The sequence below is a fragment of the Manis javanica genome, chromosome 7, assembly GCF_040802235.1.
Source record: "Manis javanica isolate MJ-LG chromosome 7, MJ_LKY, whole genome shotgun sequence".
Classification (NCBI taxonomy): domain Eukaryota; kingdom Metazoa; phylum Chordata; class Mammalia; order Pholidota; family Manidae; genus Manis; species Manis javanica.
This window is the reverse complement of record NC_133162.1, coordinates 64,417,819-64,437,015: the sequence shown is the minus strand read 5'-3', so window position 1 is coordinate 64,437,015 and position 19,197 is coordinate 64,417,819. Positions and strand designations below refer to the sequence as shown.

The following is a 19,197-nucleotide window of genomic DNA, read 5'->3' as shown; positions in this document are numbered from 1 at the left end:
ACAATTACAGTAGAAGTCTTTTTAAGCTTTAAAAGAAAAAAGAAATGGACTATTTGGTTCTGTTTCTGTCTAAATAATAAATTCTGGACAATTCTTTGATATAATAGAATTAGAATTGTAGTTATAAGGATCTAACTTGAAATCATGTGATTTCTGAACCTCCACATCCTCACCTGTAAAATAGGTACAATAAACTCACCTAGAATTTTTGCTGAGAGAATTGGATAGCTTTATAGCTTATAAAGCAAAATTAAATAAAAGATTTAAGCATTCATTTTTCTTTTTTTTATAAAAGCTTTTCCTTCCTTCTTAATAAGAATCTACTGTACTGTACTGTTGTTTACAAGTCCTGAAGCTAATAACTGGCTTCTAAAGACGTTGACCTTTCTTATTTTGATTTACATGTGGTAGGTCTTTCACAGAAATGCAAAAAAGAAGTTGCTGTTTGCCAAGATAGTGCATCAGTCAGCACATTGGTGCTGTTTTTCATAGTGTGTAATTCTTGTGGCCATTTGATAAAACTAAAAGCCCATAAAATGAAGCACAGAGGGGCAGTTCTAGGAGGTTTAGTTTCTTCATACTGGAACAATTTCAGGGGCTGGTTTTTAGAGGAACTCGAACTGAGATCCCTCTGCTGAATTTAGCCTGTTGGTTTGCTGGGTCTCTCCTTCCAGTTTCTCTTGATAATAGAGGATAAGGGGGTGTGTTGGGGTTTTTGGTGGGGGTGAGTTGGGGAGAATGTGTGTGGGTTTGTATTGGAGAAGGTCATCTGCCTTCAAAACAGCTATTTATTTGTATAACCTTTTATTGGTTAGAAAAATAAGTGTTCATTATAAAACATTTTGAATTATAAGAAGAATTGTTAAGTCGTAAGGGTAACTGTTATCAGTTTGGTATGTAGGTCTAAATTTTTATTTTCTTCGTGTATTAGACTTTTTATGCTTTTACATGCTTATGCACATATATGTATAAAGTGAAATAATACACATTTTGAAATGAATATAAAGTGTATATCTGTATCACACACTTGCTGGTATTTATATACACCTCCTTCTTTCAAATGACTGCATGGTATTCCAGACCTCAGGAGGAACCACATTTACTTATCCAAACCACAATGAAGGATGTTTAGATGCTTTTGGAAATTCTGCTATATAAACATGGCTGTAGTGAACATTTTTGAATGTATATCTTGGCTTGTTATTATTTCTGTAGGCAATATTCTTGGAAATGGAATTTCTGGGACATAAAATAAGTTACAGATTTTGGTAAATAATGTCACATTGCCATTACATAAAAGGTTATGACAGTCCTAACTAATTTTTGCCTTATTATTTTTGCCTTGACTTTGTATTGAATCTTAGCATATATTATTTGGACTTAATTCCTATTCTACACCTTTGGCACACTTTGTTCTGTATATCTACCTTAGCATGTTCTCTGTGCTACCCTGCCTGGATTATGAGTTATCATTGTCAGGGATATATAGTGCTTTGATAGTAGGCACTTGATAGAACAATGAATTTAAAACAAAAATCCTCCCTAATCATTTGGGAATAATAAAGTAACTCCAAGTTCAGTGCGTTATTCTGCTATTCTTACGGGCATTAGTTTGATGTTCCTTAAAGATGAGTAATAGCCATTAGGTGGAAACTGAGGTATTAAGGGGAAGTGCTCAGATATGCTAGACACTAGTAATGATTAATTCCACTTATTCATTCAACAGATATTTATTTTGAGCCTAATCTGTGCTAGGTGCTGTACTAGTGCACTGAACATATTAGGTCTATTCTCATGCAAGTATGGACTACTTCTGAATAAAAATTTCCAATTAGTACATTAAGAGTTCTTTGAGTATTATGGGTCTTACATCTGATGGGATTGGACTGGGGGAAATGAGCATGTCAGCAACGAGTTGGTGCTAGAATAAATGATAGGAGGGAACTGCAATTTGCCAGGCTGAAGAAAGCACGCAAGAAGAGAAGGCTTGGAAGAGAAGAGTAGAAATTTGGTATTTGGACATTTTAACCTAGTTAGTCAGGAACCATGGTGTATGCATTCCTGTGGCTCACAGACTGTCCAGGACAATGCTTTTATGTGGTAGGCTTTTAATAAATGTTTGGTTTTATTTTAATTCAGTATTTTGGTTTTTATTCATATGTTTAATTTTTAGTGCATAGCTCTTTAGTGCTGGTTCTGTTTATACCATTAGAAGAGCTCATTAGGATTATAAATAGAAGATAAATTTGAGCTGTGTTCTTCAGTGAAGCTGATGCGCCTGTTGCCTTGCCAGACTGCTTTGGTAATCTTGCTCCGTAAATGCTGATCACCAAGATCCTTTAGTGAACAAGATCTCTCTACAATGCACACTTAGCTTTGCACAAGCAGAACTTATTTGAGGCATGAGAATCTTTTATTACGTGTGTAGCTTGATTCTTCTAGCATAGGTGTGGTACATCAGGGTGTGGGATAGATACCCAGGGGACTGCCACTGTCACTTCATGGTAAGAATGTGGTTTTGAGAAAGTATTTGAGAAGCCATTTTGGCATTTTTAAGTGCTAAATGTTACACTCCTTATGGAATTCTTTCCCTCCAGACGCAGCACATAATTGCTGTTCTTAGTCATTTTTCCACTTTTGATTTTCACAACTAATATTTTGCTCTTTTGCAAATTAAATCCATAGTTTCCCTTGCTCCTTGTTTCTCTTTTATACTGAAATAACCTGTGATATTTGAAAGTTAAATTGTTTGATCTTACAGCTTGCATCTTTAGATCATTTGACACAATTTTGAGATGCTTTTAATGAGCTATGCCACCTTTTCAGGTTATGATAACGTAATGTTCTCATTGTATGACAAACTGACATTTAGTCAAATGGTTTAGCATTTTGTCAAATGGTATGCATTTGTTAATGTATGCATTAACAGATTTTGAAAGAATTTTGAAAAAATGAGCATTACATGATCTGAGCATAAAAAACAACTCAGGATGGCACAGTTCCACTTCAGTGGCCAGGACCTATTAGGTAGTGAATAATTAAGGACATGCCATCTTGGTACCTGTGTTGCTCTGTGCACCTGTATTCTCTTATTCCAACCAATGTCTCAACTGCTACTACAGATCAATGAATGACTCATCTATAAAGAATGTAGAAGTTATCATACCTTCGGGAGCTGTTGGAAAGCATCTCTAAGGTCTCGTATTGGGCTCCATTTCCTACTGTGATAGTCTTAAAAATCTGATTAAACATACTGAGGAGCATTTTGGTAACTTTGAAAAGTGTGAGGGCTTAATTTTAGGTGGAAAATGGTTGTATATACAATTTAAAAAAATAAGTATTTTACTTTAATTCATTATTGTGTAAATATGAGATTGTTCATTTTGTTTGGCTACTTTGGGTCTTTATATTATAGCACTGACTCTGGATCTTCTCTTTAGTTTGCTTATAGCAAAGAACAAAAAGTGAGAAACCTCTCTAAAATTTCTCTGGTCATAACAATGAGATGGCCAGTTCCTTTTGTATGTTTAAGTGCTTAAGTTTATAGTGACTAGCCGGGCTCAATGGTATTTTTCTTCTACTAAAGTAAATCTGAAAGGAAGAAATGGAGTTAACAGAAGTGTGTTTTCCCATCTGAAAATTCTAGCTGTATTTCCTTTAAAATATTATTTTTAAATTAATTTTTATTAAAATAATGTATGGGTTCACTCTTTTTTTATAGGTGGGAGGAAATGAGTTTTAAAGAGAATAATCTGGACAGTATGAGAATCTGGGTTTGAGAACTATATACTTAGAATCAGTTACAGTCAGCTACTTCCTTCTCCAGTACTTATCTTTTCATTCAAGGAACAGATATTCATTTCTTTTGAGGGCCTGCTCTGTGCCAGACACTGTAGTAGCTCCTGGAGATATAATAATGAAAAAACAAAAGGGACCATCCCTCATGGACCTTCCATTCTGGTAGGGCAGAAAGATGCTCCACAAGTAAAATGATGTAGGTAAGAGGATCACAGAAGGTTTGTCTGAATAGATGACATAGGAGTGGAGGCCTGCAAGCTGAGTGGAAGACAGTAGTGAAGAATAGAGTGACAGTGTCCCAGGTCATGGTAACAGGAGATCCAAAGGCCCTGAAGGCAGTTAGGAACTAAGTAGACTAGTGAATTGAAGTGTACTTTGTAGTGGTGGACTTGGGCATACAAAGGCTGGAAGGGCCTTGCAAGTTATGTAACACCTAAGTGTAGATTTTACCTTAAAAGCTGCAGGAAGCATTGCAGGATATCAAAGATGGGAATCACACAGTTTGAGAAGTTCTCTTTGCTGCTTTATGGAAAATGTGGTTGGAGTTTGGGTGGGTGGCTAAGCACAGCAACAGCATTGAGGCTGTGGCAGTAATCCAAATGAGACGTGGTGGTGGCTGAACCTTGACGTTTGCATGGAAGTAAAGAGAAGTAGGTGGATTCATGATATACTTCAGAGGTAGAATTGACAGAACTTGGACCCCTGTAGACACTGTTTGTTGGTTTTTAATTATTCTTTTTCATCATTGCCAATTCAGTAGTGGAAGAACGGCATCTTACTATTGTTCTCATTTTTCTTTTATTTTAATTGGTGAGATTGAATTGTTTTTCCTCCACATTTGTTGGTTGTCTTTTTGTATGGGTGTATGTCATTGGCCTATTTGTAACCTTTGTTTAAAGTCTTTTTCTTAATTGATTTTTAGGTACTCTCTATATTTGCAGTCTATGACAGATGAAAAAATATTTTGGCTGGTGTTATCATTTGTTTTGTAATTTCCCTTATGGAATATTTTGACTGGTATCTTTATGGTTATTTATTTAAAGCCATGGTTTATATACTTGGTGTCACATGTATGTTAGAGATGTAATAAATGCATATGAACTTGGGATACCACTTTCTATATGACTCCTTTTGAACTTACTTCACTATAACCTAATACAATGGCATTTTTTTTTTGTTCTCATTTTTAAGAATAAAGAAGTATTCTGGAGGTCCTAGCCATGGCAATCAGACAACACAAAGAAATAAAAGGTATCCAGATTGATAAGGAAGAAGTTAAACTGTCATCGTGTGCAGATGACATGATATTGTACATAAAAAACCCTAAAGAATCCACTCCAAAACTACTAGAAATAATATCTAAATTCAGCAAAGTTGCAGGATACAAAATTAATACACAGAAATCTGTTGCATTCCTATACACTAACAATGAACAAGCAGAAAGAGAAATCAGGAAAACAATTCCATTCACAATTGCACCAAAAAAAATAAAATACCTAGGAATAAACCTAACCAAGGAAGTGAAAGACCTATACCCTGAAAACTACAGGATACTCTTAAGAGAAATTAAAGAGGACACTAACAAATGGAAACTCATCCCATGCTCTTGGCTAGGAAGAATTAATATCATCAAAATGACCATCCTGCCCAAAGCAATCTACAGATTTAATGAAATCCCTATCAAATTACCAACAGCATTCTTCAACAAACTGGAACAAATAGTTCAAAAATTCATATGGAACCACCAAAGACCCCAAATAGCCAAAGCAGTCCTGAGAAGGAAGAATAAAGTAGGGGGGATCTCACTCCCCAACTTCAAGTTCTACTACAAAGCCACAGTAATCAAGACAATTTGGTACTGGCATAAGAACAGACCCACAGACCAGTGGAACAGAATAGAGACTCCAAACATTAAGCCAAACATATATGGTCAATTAATATATGATAAAGGAGCCATAGATATACAATGAGGAAATAACCCCCTCTTCAACAACTGGTGTTGGCAAAACTGGACAGCTACATGCAACTCTATACGCAAAAATCTAACTCTATACACAAAAGTAAACTCAAAATGGGTCAAAGACCTGAATGTAAGTCATGAAATCATAAAACTCTTGGAAGAAAACATAAGCAAAACTCTCTTGAATATAAACATGAGCAACTCTTTCATGAACATATCTCCCTAGGCAAGGAAAACAAAAGCAAAAGTGAACAAGTGGCACTACATGAAACTAAAAAGCTTCTGTACAGCAAAGGACACCATCAGTAGAACAAAAAGGCATCTGACAGTATGGGAGAATATATTCATAAGTGACATATCTGATAAGGGGTTGACATCCAAAATATATAAGGAGCTCACATGCCTCAACAATCAACAAGCAAATAAACCAATTAAAAAACAGGCAGAGGATCTGAACAGACACTTCTCCAAAGAAGAAATTCAGATGGCCAACAGGCACATGAGGAGATTCTCCACATTATTAATCATCAGAGAAATGCAAATTAAAACCACAATAAGATAGCTCACACCAGTTAGGACAGCCAACATCCAAAAGACAGACAACAAATGCTGGCAAAGATGTGGAGAAAGGGGAATCCTCCTATACCGCTGGTGGGAATGTAAATTAGTTCAACCATTGTGGAAAGCAGTATGGAGGTTCCTCAAAAAACTAAAAATAGAAATACCATTTGACCCAGGAATTCCACTCCTAAGAATTTACCCTAAGAATGCAGGATCCCAGATTCAAAAAGACATATGCACCCTATGTTTATTGTAGCACTATTTACAATAGCCAAGAAATGGAAGCAACTGAAGTGTCCATCAGTAGATGAATGGATGAAGAAGAGGTGGTACATATACACAATGGAATATTTTCAGCCATAAGAAGAAAACAAATCCTACCATTTGCAACAACATGGATCGAGCTAGAGGGTATTATGCTCAGGGAAATAAGCCAGGCAGAGAAAGACAAGTACCAAATGATTTCCAGTCATCTGTACAGTATAACAACAAAACAAAAACTGAAGGAACGAAACAGCAGCGGACTCACAGAACCCAAGAATGGACTAACAGTTACCAAAGGGAAAGGGACTGTGGAGGGTGGGTGGGAAGGGAGAGATAAAGGGATTAAGGTGCATTAAGATTAGCACACATAATGTAGGAGGGGGTACAGGGAAGGCAGTATAGCACAGAGAAGACAAGTGGTGACTCTCTAGCATCTAACTATGTTGATGGACAGTGACTGTAATGGGGTATGTGGTGGGGACTTGATAATGGGTAAATCTGGTAACCAAAATGTTGCTCATGTGATTGTATATCAATGATACCTTAATTTTAAAAAATGTATTTTAAAAAGAGAATGTAAGGAACTGTTTCACGTCAAGGTGTCTGTTGGAAGACGTGTCCAAAATCCTTTATAGGCTGGGAAAGCTGCAGAGATGAGTAATTCATAGACTTCCTGCTGCCCTCTAGTGGTAGCATACCTTAGTCCAAAACTAGACCTGTATGTAGTTCCTTTACAGCTTGAGTCTGTGCTCCCGTGCTGACCAGTTTGATGGATAAGGATCATCCCTTCTAGGCAACGGAGCTCTGGTGCTGCTACTGGCCACTGGTCAACTGATAAAGAAGCTCAGTGAAGGGGGGCCCTAAAGCCTTCGAAAATTATCGAATAATTAGAACCAGGAAGTCATGGTCAATGGTGACTGGAGAGTTGAATGCATGGATTTTCATTTGTTAGAGTCAATATAATTGCTGTCAGAAAAAAATTCTTAGTATATGTTTTTTGAGTGTACAGATAAATATAGAGGAGACCGACACTTGCTTTCCTTGAAGTCCTTGATTCTGTTTACCTCCAGGAGACCAGGGGGAGGGACTCCGGGAAGGAGACAGGCAGGGGAGCCCCTTAAGGGAGGAGCTACGGTGCGCTGGGGACATGGCCGGAGCCTTCGTGGCAGAGCCCCCCGAGGATGCACGTCTCCGTGCCGGCGTGCAGAATTCACCCCTTGGATGCTCTCTAGTCTGGAAATAGCTTGGACTCATCTAGCTATCAAAGTAAGTATTCGAAATTTATTTTGGGAGAGAGACTTGAACTTGATTTTTCCTGTCTGGGCCTGTGAGTCGTTGCTATTTTGAAACACGGTGTTATTCTTCAGGGTCATGTTTCTTAAATTAGCTTTCTTCTTACCTCAGTGAGTTAAATTTATTTTTATAAGTGTAGGTTTAGAAGGGATTTGGTAGACTTTTTCTCACTGAAATGGAAAAGCTTGGTTACCCAGCTAGTGTGTATTTCTAATCTTCAGTGGACTATAAAAATTTACTTCGCTGTAGATAGGACTTTTTTGTTTTACATTAATGAAGAAATAGTGTTATTTTTTTCAGCGCATCAATCTGTTACCAATACTAGGCAGTCTCTAATTTAAATATCAAAGGTATCCTTCAAGTTGGCTGTGTTTTATTGTTATGTTTGTTGCCTCAAGCCCCAGTTGGTCTTCCAGTGTCCATATATGATTAAAAAGTAGCCATGCTTCTGAGTAAAATCATTAGCACACAGATAAGTAAGAATGTCTAACTATTTCTGAATATTTCTTCTCTGGAAGAGAAGTGGTTTAGAAACTGAAATACTAAAGCTCTAGGACATTTTGATGGTGCATGAGACAAGGGAAAAATATATCTGAAATCTGAACTGCCTTAGAAAATCTGTGGGAAATAGGGAAATGCTTACTGTACATAAAATGTATCTAAATTTTATGGTACTGTTATTCTTGTTGTTTATATAGTACTAAAGAGATACCACTACCTTTACAGTAGTGTGACTGAAAATACAATAAAAATTCTACTTTTAGATACTTCAGGAGGGAAAAAATACCTTTTTCCTCTTCCCATCTTAGGTTCCCTGCCTGGGGCCCCATAGACTGGACTGATAAGAGACAGACGAACAAGAGAAAAACAAGTTTATTCATGTGTATGGCCTACACACACATGGGAGCACTTAGAGATGAGTAAGTCAAAGGGATGGTAAGAACCTGGGTTTTTAGAGTAGTGACAAGAACAAAGGGAAAGGACTTTGAGCTTCTTGGGGCAGCAAATGTGAGAAGGCAACTATATGGGCAAACTAGTAGATAAGGGCTAATCTTAGCAACGTTTGTTATGTAGATTCCTCTGGTACCAGTTCTAGGCTGGTAAGAATCTGAAGTTGTCTCTAGTGATTAACTTCTGTTCTTCCTGGTAGAGAGGGAAGGGGGGAACCTTTTACAAATTTATGTCCTACTTTTGGTCAAATAGGAGGGCAGAGAGTGCTTTTCTTGTATCAGCTTCTTCTCAACTGCCTTCAGCTTAAAATAATCTTATGCAAAATCAGCGTGTTTTGGAGTTGCATAATCGGCTACCCTTCAGTACCAAGAACTCTGTGCTTTGAGTCTAGAGTGGCTCTTCTGGTGAGGGACGGAAATACCAATAAGGATAGTCAAAGATGGCGATTGGCAGCTGTGGTTAGGGTGAAGTGAAGAAGACAAGCTAGGATGGCGCAAAAAAGGAGGATGGGACTGGAGCATTTTTCAAGATTACTTCTCTGTTTTCCCTTTAATACTTTTCTTTTCTCTCTCACTTCTTTTCTCTCTTTTAGAATTCTTACTTCAAGCCTCTTCAAACTTATTTTACTTTCTGAAGTTCAGGGTTTGGTAAACTTCCTGTTTGTCACACTTGCCAAATCTCCCTCATAGTGGATTATTTCCTTATGTGATGTATAATTTTCAAATGTGCATTTATCCTTAGCTGAGATTTCTTTTTCCGTATCTCCTCTGAACTCTTGTTTGTTGAAAGATCTCTATGGGGCTATTTTGCATTTACTTCTCTTTTATATTTGCATTAATTTCTTGGCTTGGAAAGCCCACACCACACAAGTGGTGTAAATTTGGAGTCTGCATTATCATGACCTCACCTCACAGGTTCAATTTTTCTAGTCTTAAAGGGATTCTTGCTTACTTGAAGGGTCTTATTCCCTGCCTGGATCTGGCTGTAGGCCATGTCCTCTGCCCAGGCTTGGATCTTAAAACTCCCACAGGGGCTGCAAGGGTCTAAGGCTGGCCCCTCTGGGCTGTGTGTGTTAGTTTGTGTCTTTTCCACTTTGGCTTTCAGATTCCTTCTCTTTTGATACATGGGAAGTTTCCTTTCTTTGCTTTGAAACTGATTATTGGCTCTTTACATGGTGTTAAAATTTCAGCAGTTATATGCATATAGATTTTTATATACTTGATGTACAAAGGAGATATACATCACTGGATCCATGTCAATGGGACCAGAAGTCCTCTCATTTACGTTCTCATTTATTCATGTGTTCAGCAAGCATCTGCTAAGGGTGTACTGTGTAGCTAGGCTCTAGACTTTGAAGGCAAGTGCGACTGGGCTCTGCAAAGGTGGTAATCCTAAAAGAATGAAAGTATATTGGTGGGAAGTATATTCTAGGCAGAAAGAATAGCTTGTAGGGTATGCAGTGAGTGGTTTGTGAGGGACACTACTCCACAGTTGAGTATGGATATATCACAGGTCCAGTGCTTGTAGGGAAAGGCCGAAGGTAAAGAAATAGGTTGTACAGTGGGAGGCTTTGGTGCTAAGATGGAGTCTGAACATTGTTCAGGGAGCAGTGGGAGCCACCAAAGGTCTTGAGCATCAGTGGGGAGATCAGATTACATACTAGAAAGACCCATCTGATAGCAGGATGGATGTCGGTTACAGCTGAGTCAGACAGCAGGCAGAACCTAAAGCAGAAGCAAGTGGGGCTGAGAAAAGGAGAGCAAATTTGAGAGGGCCTCCAAGGTAGAATCTCCAGGAATTAGTGGCCAGTTAGATACAGTGGATAAGGTAATGAGTGAAGTTGCAAAATGACAATGTCATGGGCCAAATTCAGTTTGCATTGTTTAAGTTTAGCCATTTAAAAAATTAAATTTGAACTGCACTGGGTATGGCTTGCCCTATGCTGTTTGCTACCATCCTCACCAGTCCCTTTTCTCTGTAACCCGTGTGGACTTTACCTGCCTGCTCCCTGAAGGCATCTGAAGGGCAGAGCCTGGTGGAGTGACTTCCCTGGACGACCTATTTTTAAATGTGTCTGCTGATCCTGGGAGTATGAAGCATGACAGGGACGAGGAAGGACTGAAATATGGTGGCTCCGCATGACCTCATTTCTCTTCTCTTACATTGGCTCTGTCACCATCCCAACCTCCAGTCAAGACCCCCACCCCAACCCCCTTCTCTTGACTGACCACTACTGGAATTTCTGCAAAAAAGAGAAGAAAAGAGGATCTGGACTTCTCCCAAAGATGCCTTGGAAAGCTCTTGTTATTATGTATATACTAAATACCAGTGTCAGTTGTAGCACTGCAGGAATGTGGGATTACTTCTACTTTTTATATGAGCAAACTCAGGCAGTGAAGGTAAACCAGGCTGCCAGCATGTTTTAGAGTACTGCACTGAAGTTTCTTAACAACAGAGCAGAGGAAAACATGGCCTCATCCTTTTCCTTAGCCACTGGCTCTTTTCATAGCCCTCATTTACTTTTATGGTAGATTTGGATATACACATGATTTTTTAAGTTCCAACTGAACAAGCAGTAAAATAGAAGGGTCTTAGCTCTCATTTAAAAAAACAAGGAATGAGAAGAGAAGAAAGGAGTGGAGTAGGGTGTAAGAGAATTAAGAGCCTGTGTTAGCCTTTTGCAGGCTTCCTGGAGCAGATGGGACACCACTGTTCCCACCAGCTGGAGTGAGAGCCAGTGGAACTTGGAAACACTGATTATATCCTTACATTCTTGAGTACAGTTTGAGTGGGACTGTGTCCAAGGACTACAGGTTAACTAGATGACTATTAAAACAGCCCCACTGGTTTCAGATCTAGGCAGTTCATCAGCTGAGTGGAAATAGATCCTCTTCAGAGTTTTGGCAATAGGATTCTAAGAATGAAACCCCAGGGGGAAAACTACAAAGATTAGTTGTCCTTAGAGCTGTGCAAAGTCTTCCCTCTGATCCTGACAAGTCCGTTTCCTGGTAGTCATCTGTACTTGGCAGTGACGACTGGATAGAGGGATAGTGAAGAAAATCTAGGTGATGGAACAGCTGTAATCCTGCTGCTGTGTTAGTGTTTTCTCGCTGGGACTATAGGAGATATCTAAAACCAAAATTTCCTTATGCACTTCAGTTCACATTTTAGCTTTGTCTTTGTTAGCTTTTATTTTGGGACCCTTATGTTTTAGGAATTTGAAGGATTTCGAACCTAGTAATACACAGAGGGCAAAGGTTCCAGTTACTTTGAGAAATGTGCAAGCCCATTTCATATCTTTAAAGAAACCTAATGTAGGAAGCATCCATTTTTAAGTTTGCTATGCAGCTTACATGTTTAGCAACATAGAGTGTGCTTGAAGGAAAAATAAGTAATGTGTTTGTCAGAGAAATTAGAATACACTGAAAAAATTTTGCAGAAAATTATTTCATAATTTTACCACCCAAAGGTAGTAGTTAGAAGTTGATAAACACTTTTAGCCATTTTTTCTATGGTTATTTATAATACATGTGTGTTTACAAAAATGGTGTCATCTAAGTGAAATAAGACAGAGAAAATATCATATGATTTCACTTACATGTGGAATCTAAAACACAAAACAAATGAACAAACAAAAGCCCAGAAACAGACTCATAAATACAGAGAACGAATTGGTGGTTACCAGAAGGGAGAGGAGGTAAAAGGATGGGTGAAATAGGTGAGGGGGATCAAGAATTACAAACTTCCAGTTAAAAAATAAATAAGTCATGGGGATCAAAGGTACAGCATGGGGAATATGCTCAATAAATTGTAGTAACTTTGTATGGTGACAGATGGTAACTACATGTATTGTGGTGAGCATTTCATAATGTGCATAAATGTTGGGTCACCATGTTGTACACCTGAAACCAATATAATATTATGTCAACTAAAAACTGTCCATAAAAACTTTTTAAATGGTATTCTCTTTTGTAAACTGTTTGACAGAGCTATAGATATATATCACTATAAATATAGAAATATAGTGCAGTGTTTGGTAAGGCTTAGTATTCTGTCATAAATGATATATTTAATCAATTCGCAATGGAGAACTTTTAGGTTATTTCTTATTTTTGCCATAATAAATCATTCTTTGGATTTTCTGCTTACTAAATATTTATATTCCATCAGAGAATGACTCAAAGGGAAGCTTAGGGTATGGGACTTGGAATTAGCTAGTCTCACTGGTGGTAGGGCTCTCTGTGAAATGGATGGAACAGTTTTGTATTTCATACTGTCAGAGAACAGCTAGAACCATGATTGATAGTATACAGCTGGCATTGCTGGTTCCTTGTCATTACATCATCTACTAATTTTGTCAACCAAAAATCATCTTTTTCCCTCTGGAACGTTGAGAGCTACTACATTGCAATGGATCATTTTGGGAGGAGGGCATATAAAGGAGGCTAGCAATTGGTAAGTTATAGGGCAATTGCTGGGAAAGAGTACATTTCAGATACTGCAAAAGGTAAGTATCAAACATCACTAAATAAACAAAGCATATGGAGGAGACCAACAGATGTCACCTCATGAGGCTCTTCTAACAGCCTTAAGTCTAATAGCCTAAGTGGACACAAGGCAAATGTGTACGCTTCAGCAAGCTCTTCTTTCTTGTATGTAGGCAAAATAGGTCAGCATATACTTAGTTCAGGGAGCCATTTCATAAGAATGATTTTATTTGTTAACCAGAGTTTGACTGTGGAATTTTGAACCCTGCATGTAATAGCAACTTAAAATAAAGGACAACCCAAGGCTAAGGCATCAAAAGTGACCTAAAATTTCCTCAACTGTAGATTGAAATAATTATGTTGGTTCTTCAGATGAAATTTTGTGTGGTTGTTATTCTGACCATTTTTATTCTTCAAATAAATATAACTTTATGAATTCTGCCTATTTATGTTAACTTTGAATGTTAAATAACAAAAAAAGTCTGCAGCTAAATCAGATTGGAGAAAAGCATTCAGAAGCTATGCAAACTGAGTTAAAGAAGAAACAAACACCTACCTTATGAGTATTTCCCTGGGCTGCATTGATCTGAAAGATCCATTAGGTTACTACTGACTTTTATGGAAAGTTCTAGTAGATATAAAGACCTTGATCTGGACTTGAAGCATTTATAAAAAGGCAGCATCTGTTTCATAATAAAGTAATAGCAGCTATTGATTTGTATTGCTCTTTAACAAAGTACCCACAGGTAGTTTTGTGTTATAAACAGCTAAATAGTACATGCTTGCCAAATTTTGATCTTTCATTAAGGTGACATATAAGCTAGTAGAGTGAAATCACAATTTATGCCCCATGTTACTTTTGCCTTTAGAGATTTGATGCATGAAGCAGAAAATTTAGTTCACTATATTCTTACAAGACTAATTATGTATGAACTACTTTATACTTTCAAAAATGCCTTTATTTGGAAACAGCCGAAACTTCCCTATAGTTTCTTTATGGATGTGCCAGCTGTGTTTGTTCAGTCTTCAGTCCATCCTACCTTTTAAAAAAATCATAAAAATCCAATTCTTAATTTCATGGCATTCATTTTAAAAGGCCATTGAATCTTCAAAGATGAATAAATTACATAAATTCAGTATAATAATTTCTTGCATTTTTATGTATTCCTTTATGTAATGCAAAGCACTGTCGGGTGGACATAAATTCCCTTAACTAATGGGACAAACAGATGAAATAAATTGTACCATTATGGGAACTAAGGCATTGAGGAAAGTGCAAGTTAATAATAGAGCAAGCATTAGAGAGCAAATATTCTGAACAGTTGCTCCATTGATTAATTGCACTGTACATTTTGTGCTATTCTAATTCTTGAAAACTTGTATTCAATGTTTAATTCATATGGTAGCTTTTTGTTAACAGACCAAGGTGTTATTTCTTCTCAGTGCTAGGTACTATAATAGATCCTTTTTGTGTACAGATAAACAAATGTTCCTAAACGATTTAGTGATTTTGCTTGGCCAGTTATTTTTTTCATTATCAGGATAATTGCTTTAATTTTTCTGTTTGTTTTTAGAGATCTGGCTTTGATAATTAACTATAAATAGTTAATGCTGTGTTTTGACATACTACCTAATAGCTTTTATAAAGTTAAAGCCTAAAATATCTATTTTAGGAATTTGTAGCTAAATTGTATTAGCAGATTTATTTTTTTACTTAATTGAAGTCCAGTAGAAAACTCTGCCAAGTTTAAATCTATATTAATCTGTGCTGTTCTTCCTGCTCTTAAAACTACAGGACTCTATCATACTTTTCAAAGACTTTTTAGACTATCCTTTATATGTGCTCAAATCTGTGTGACCAGTGAATATTTGCAATGGTGGTGGGGCCCTAAAAAGCATATTGTCTGTCAGTGGAATATTATCCAGCCATAAGAAGAAAACAAATCCTACCATTTGCAATAACATGAATGGTGCTAGAGAGTATTCTGCTTAGTGAAACAAAAAAGGTGGAGAAAGACAAGTACCAAATGATTTCACTCATTTGTGGAGTACAACAACAAAGCAAAACTGAAGGAACAAACAGCAGCAGACTCACAGACTCCAAGAAGGGACTAGCGGTTACCAAAGGGATAGGGTTGGGAGGGTAGGTGGGGAGGGAGGGAGGGAGAAGGAGATTAAGGGGCATTATGATTCACAATCACAATATAGGTAGGTCACAGGGAAAGCAGTATAGCACAGAGAAGACAAGTAGTGACTATATATAGCATCTTACTATGCTGTTGGGCAGTGACTGCAATGGTAGGAGGGAATGACTTGATAATATGGGTGAATGTAGTAACCACAATGTTGTTCATGTGAAACCTTCATAAGATTGAATATCAATGATACTTTAATTTTTTTAAAAAAGCATATTGTGTCTCCATCTAGCCCTAGAATGAACACTTTGCTATTTGTGAGGTTTCAGACAAATCACAATCTCACTCACTGGACATTAGTTTACTTATGTCTAAAAATAGAGTTTGAGCACTTCTTCCATCACTCAAATTCTATGGTATTTTGGGATAAAGAGTTTATGCTTTTTTTTTTCCAGATTTTATTCTTTTGTTATTTCTTCCCAGTTCTGAGAAAAAAGTCTAATCATTTGAGCAATACATTATTTCTTAACATTCTGCCAATAATGGATTCAGGGTGTCTTTTCTGGCTGATGATGGTGGTACTTGCTTTCTGAGCCCAGCCTAATGCAATCTTCAGGTCTATACTTTGCCTTTCCCTTCTCAGAAATACTGTAATCAATTCTAAATTGAGGGTGTGAGTCCAGGGGAAATTCACTTTCTCACCTCTCTTCCTACAGCTGGGTTCTGTGGCTCTGGAGAAGTCCTCACCTTCTAACAGTGGCCTTTGCTGTACCGAGTAGCTGTCCAATAGCTACTTCCAGAGAAATAAGCTTTTCCCCTTTTACACGTTTCAGCATCAGCTGCAGGAAAACAGCATGTATGGCTTTATACACAAGATTCAAAGCTTGCTTGAAAAATAAAGGTTTATTTTCTCGTGAAATTTGGAAGCTGTTTTTGCTCATGTGTATCAGAAAGATTGGGCTTTTAGAGATGCCATTGGGAAGTGGCAGCTTCGGTAAATAATTATAACATGTCACTGTGGGCCCAGTTGGGCATTAGGAAGAAAGCAGGACATTACAAAAAGAACAAGACATATTGTTGGAGTAGCTTCTAGCTTTCACTCCCTTTATATAATTGGATCCTTACAGCAGGAGCAGCCTGTGTGAAGGTAGTTAATCTATTTCAGAGGAAATTGAGGCTTAAGAAGTTGAAGGACTTTGTCAAGAAGATAAGTAGTTGAGTTGGGTCCCAGCCACAGGCTTCTGGACTCACATAGCTGGTGCTCCTTCTTATACCAATATGTCCACACAGGCAGTTAAACTATATTGTGTGTGTCACAGATATTAGTGGTGTAGGAATTCAGGAAGGGGAAAAGGATTGTGAGGGAGTAGTCAGAAAAGACTTCGCAGAGAAGGGCCTTCAAGACTGAGGGAAGAATCTGGACTTGTTGAAGAGGAGTGCATGGAAAATTCCAAGTTGAGGGAAAGCACAGGTACTGTCCTGAGACATGAACAATTTTGTGGTTCTAGTTATTAATAGAAGCTATTGACTTACCTTGCTTACCTCTTAAGAGTACCTCTGGCCATCAGAAACAGCCTGATGGACTTGTTTTTGCAAAACTGGTGTTCGTTCATTTGGATGGAGGCTTGCAGTGCCAGGATGTATGCACACATGTGTGTGCGTGTGTGTATCTGTCTGTCTGATGGGCTTATATCATCTCCTTTATTGATTTCTTCTTATTTTCCACATTGGTATGTCTTCAGAGGATATTATCTCCCCATCAGAGAGAAGTGAAATGACTTCTTGGCCTTGATACAGCCTTTGTGGTTCTGAGGGGTTTTCCCATCCTAGCAGGCTTCCTGCATCGGGCAAGGGGCAAAATGAGGCACCTACATGAAAAGCCCATGTTCGTTCCCTTGGGCCTGAACATGCCATGAGGAATTTTTCTTTAGAGTTCTCATAGTCACTTCAAGATGTTGAAAGTTCCCCTGGCTGTTATCCTGATTCTACTGAGGAGCATTTGCGGAGAGGACTGGGGTCTGATGGCAAGAGATCCCCTTTCCTGCAGGACCTTCTGCCAGGATTCCCTTTTGGCATGTGTCTTCCTGCCACTCTGGGCAGTATTAGTGATGATTGAAGTGCTGCTGTAGTGGTGGTGAAGTGGCCAGAGATTCACTTTGGTTTCATATTTTTCTCTACAGAATGCCAACTTTATTCCCTTTGACTATCCAAATTGTTTTAAAGCAGTTTTCACTATCAGTGGCATTTTCAGTAGGTGTGTTCATTAAATCATCTACATGTTGGTAAGTGTAAGAGACATTTCCTGACATGTTGAGCAGGTACTGATTGAGCACCTTCTGAGCCCTGGGAATGTGAGATATGTGGATGTTTAAGATGCTTGTAGCCCTTCCACAGTGACTTATAATCCCTTGGGGAAGTCCAGCCAGACCGTAACCACAAGGCAGTGTCACAGGAAAGGTGTGCTAGGAGAATGGATGTAATCCACTGGATGCTCAGGAGAGAGAATGCCCAAGTCTTTTGCAGTCTGGAATATCAGCTAAGCTTTGCTGTTATTTGCACTGGGAAATTGGAGTGCACTTAATTATCCATCTTCATTCCAGAGTCAGATCTGGGGGTTCAGTAGAGACAAGTTTGGACCTTGGAATGTGAAGACCTGAGTTCAAGTCTTAACTGTGCCAGCACTTCCCAGTGTTCCACAGCAGGTCCACAGGGGTTATTAGGGAGGAAAGGGAGCCAGTGGGAGGACAGCCTAGATGAAGTCACCCTAGATGAAATCCTGGCAAACGGTTTGTTTAATGGGAGATTTCCTGGAGCTCCTAACATGCTAATGTGTGCTTCTGCCCCCTGGGGGAGATGATGGCATGCAGTTCCTAGACTTATTTGACTCTTTTTTTTTTTTAAAGCATGGATCATTTGATCAGATTATTATTCCACAAGCATATTTAGGGAAACACTGTCATCACTACTTTCTAGCTTTTCAATCTGTGTAAGTTCTTTTGCAGAGAATACAACATTTATCTTTTGAGAAAAAAGTTATCCCACTATTGGGCAGCGTTGTTTCATAGTGAGATGCAGTACATGATAGCTGTTTGATATGATAGGAAATTTGAGAAATTTTTAAAAGAGGGATATAGGCGCCTTTTAGGACTAGGTTACGTATCCTCAACTTTCACATATTATTTATTAAGTACTGACAACAACCTTGCAAAGGAGATACTTGATGATGTCCATTTAACAGATGAATAAAATAAAGCCTGCCTAATAGGTCATTGGTGGGAAATGCTGAGAGTCAAAATATAAAGACCCCGTTTCATTGACCACAGTGCTTTGTTACAGAATTATGCCTTTTATTTTTAACTTTTCTTGTTTATTTTAAATAATTGTTGTAAAGGTAATACATGCTTATTAAAGAAAAACAGGGGAGAGAAAAATAGAAAATGGCCCCAGGGCCAAAATGAAGTATACTAGTTAATATGTATTTCTTTCCCATTGTTTCATGCAGTGTTATGTTCATTAGCCATAGTTGTGGTTAAAAGAAAATGTATACACACATATACATACACACATATATGTGATATACATTCCTTATACCTATATTTATATTTATACACATATAAATTTATAAAAGGTGAATCTTGCTTTTGGATCTCCTCTGCACATGTGTATTTTGGCCACTGCCACATTGCTCGTTAAGTATTTTAGTAAATAAATGTACTAAACTAGGACTCAGAAACTTGTAACTCTTTAA

The 19,197-nt window shown here is 37.9% G+C and overlaps 1 protein-coding gene across 6 annotated transcripts in view; it reads left to right on the top strand.

The window, feature by feature from the left end:
- Nucleotides 1–19,197, top strand: part of SGMS1 (sphingomyelin synthase 1) — a 337,682-nt gene that overhangs the window by 275,928 nt on the left and 42,557 nt on the right. The window contains exons 1-2 of one of the 6 annotated variants that reach the window (XM_017659628.3): nt 7,654–7,849; nt 8,686–8,796. The exons of 4 other annotated variants lie outside the window; for them this stretch is intronic. The gene's annotated coding sequence lies outside the window, so the exon portion shown is untranslated. Of the gene's footprint in view, nt 1–7,653; nt 7,850–8,685; nt 8,797–19,197 lie in introns of those variants that run through there. One more of the 6 variants, XM_037002733.2, reaches the window with a different exon arrangement.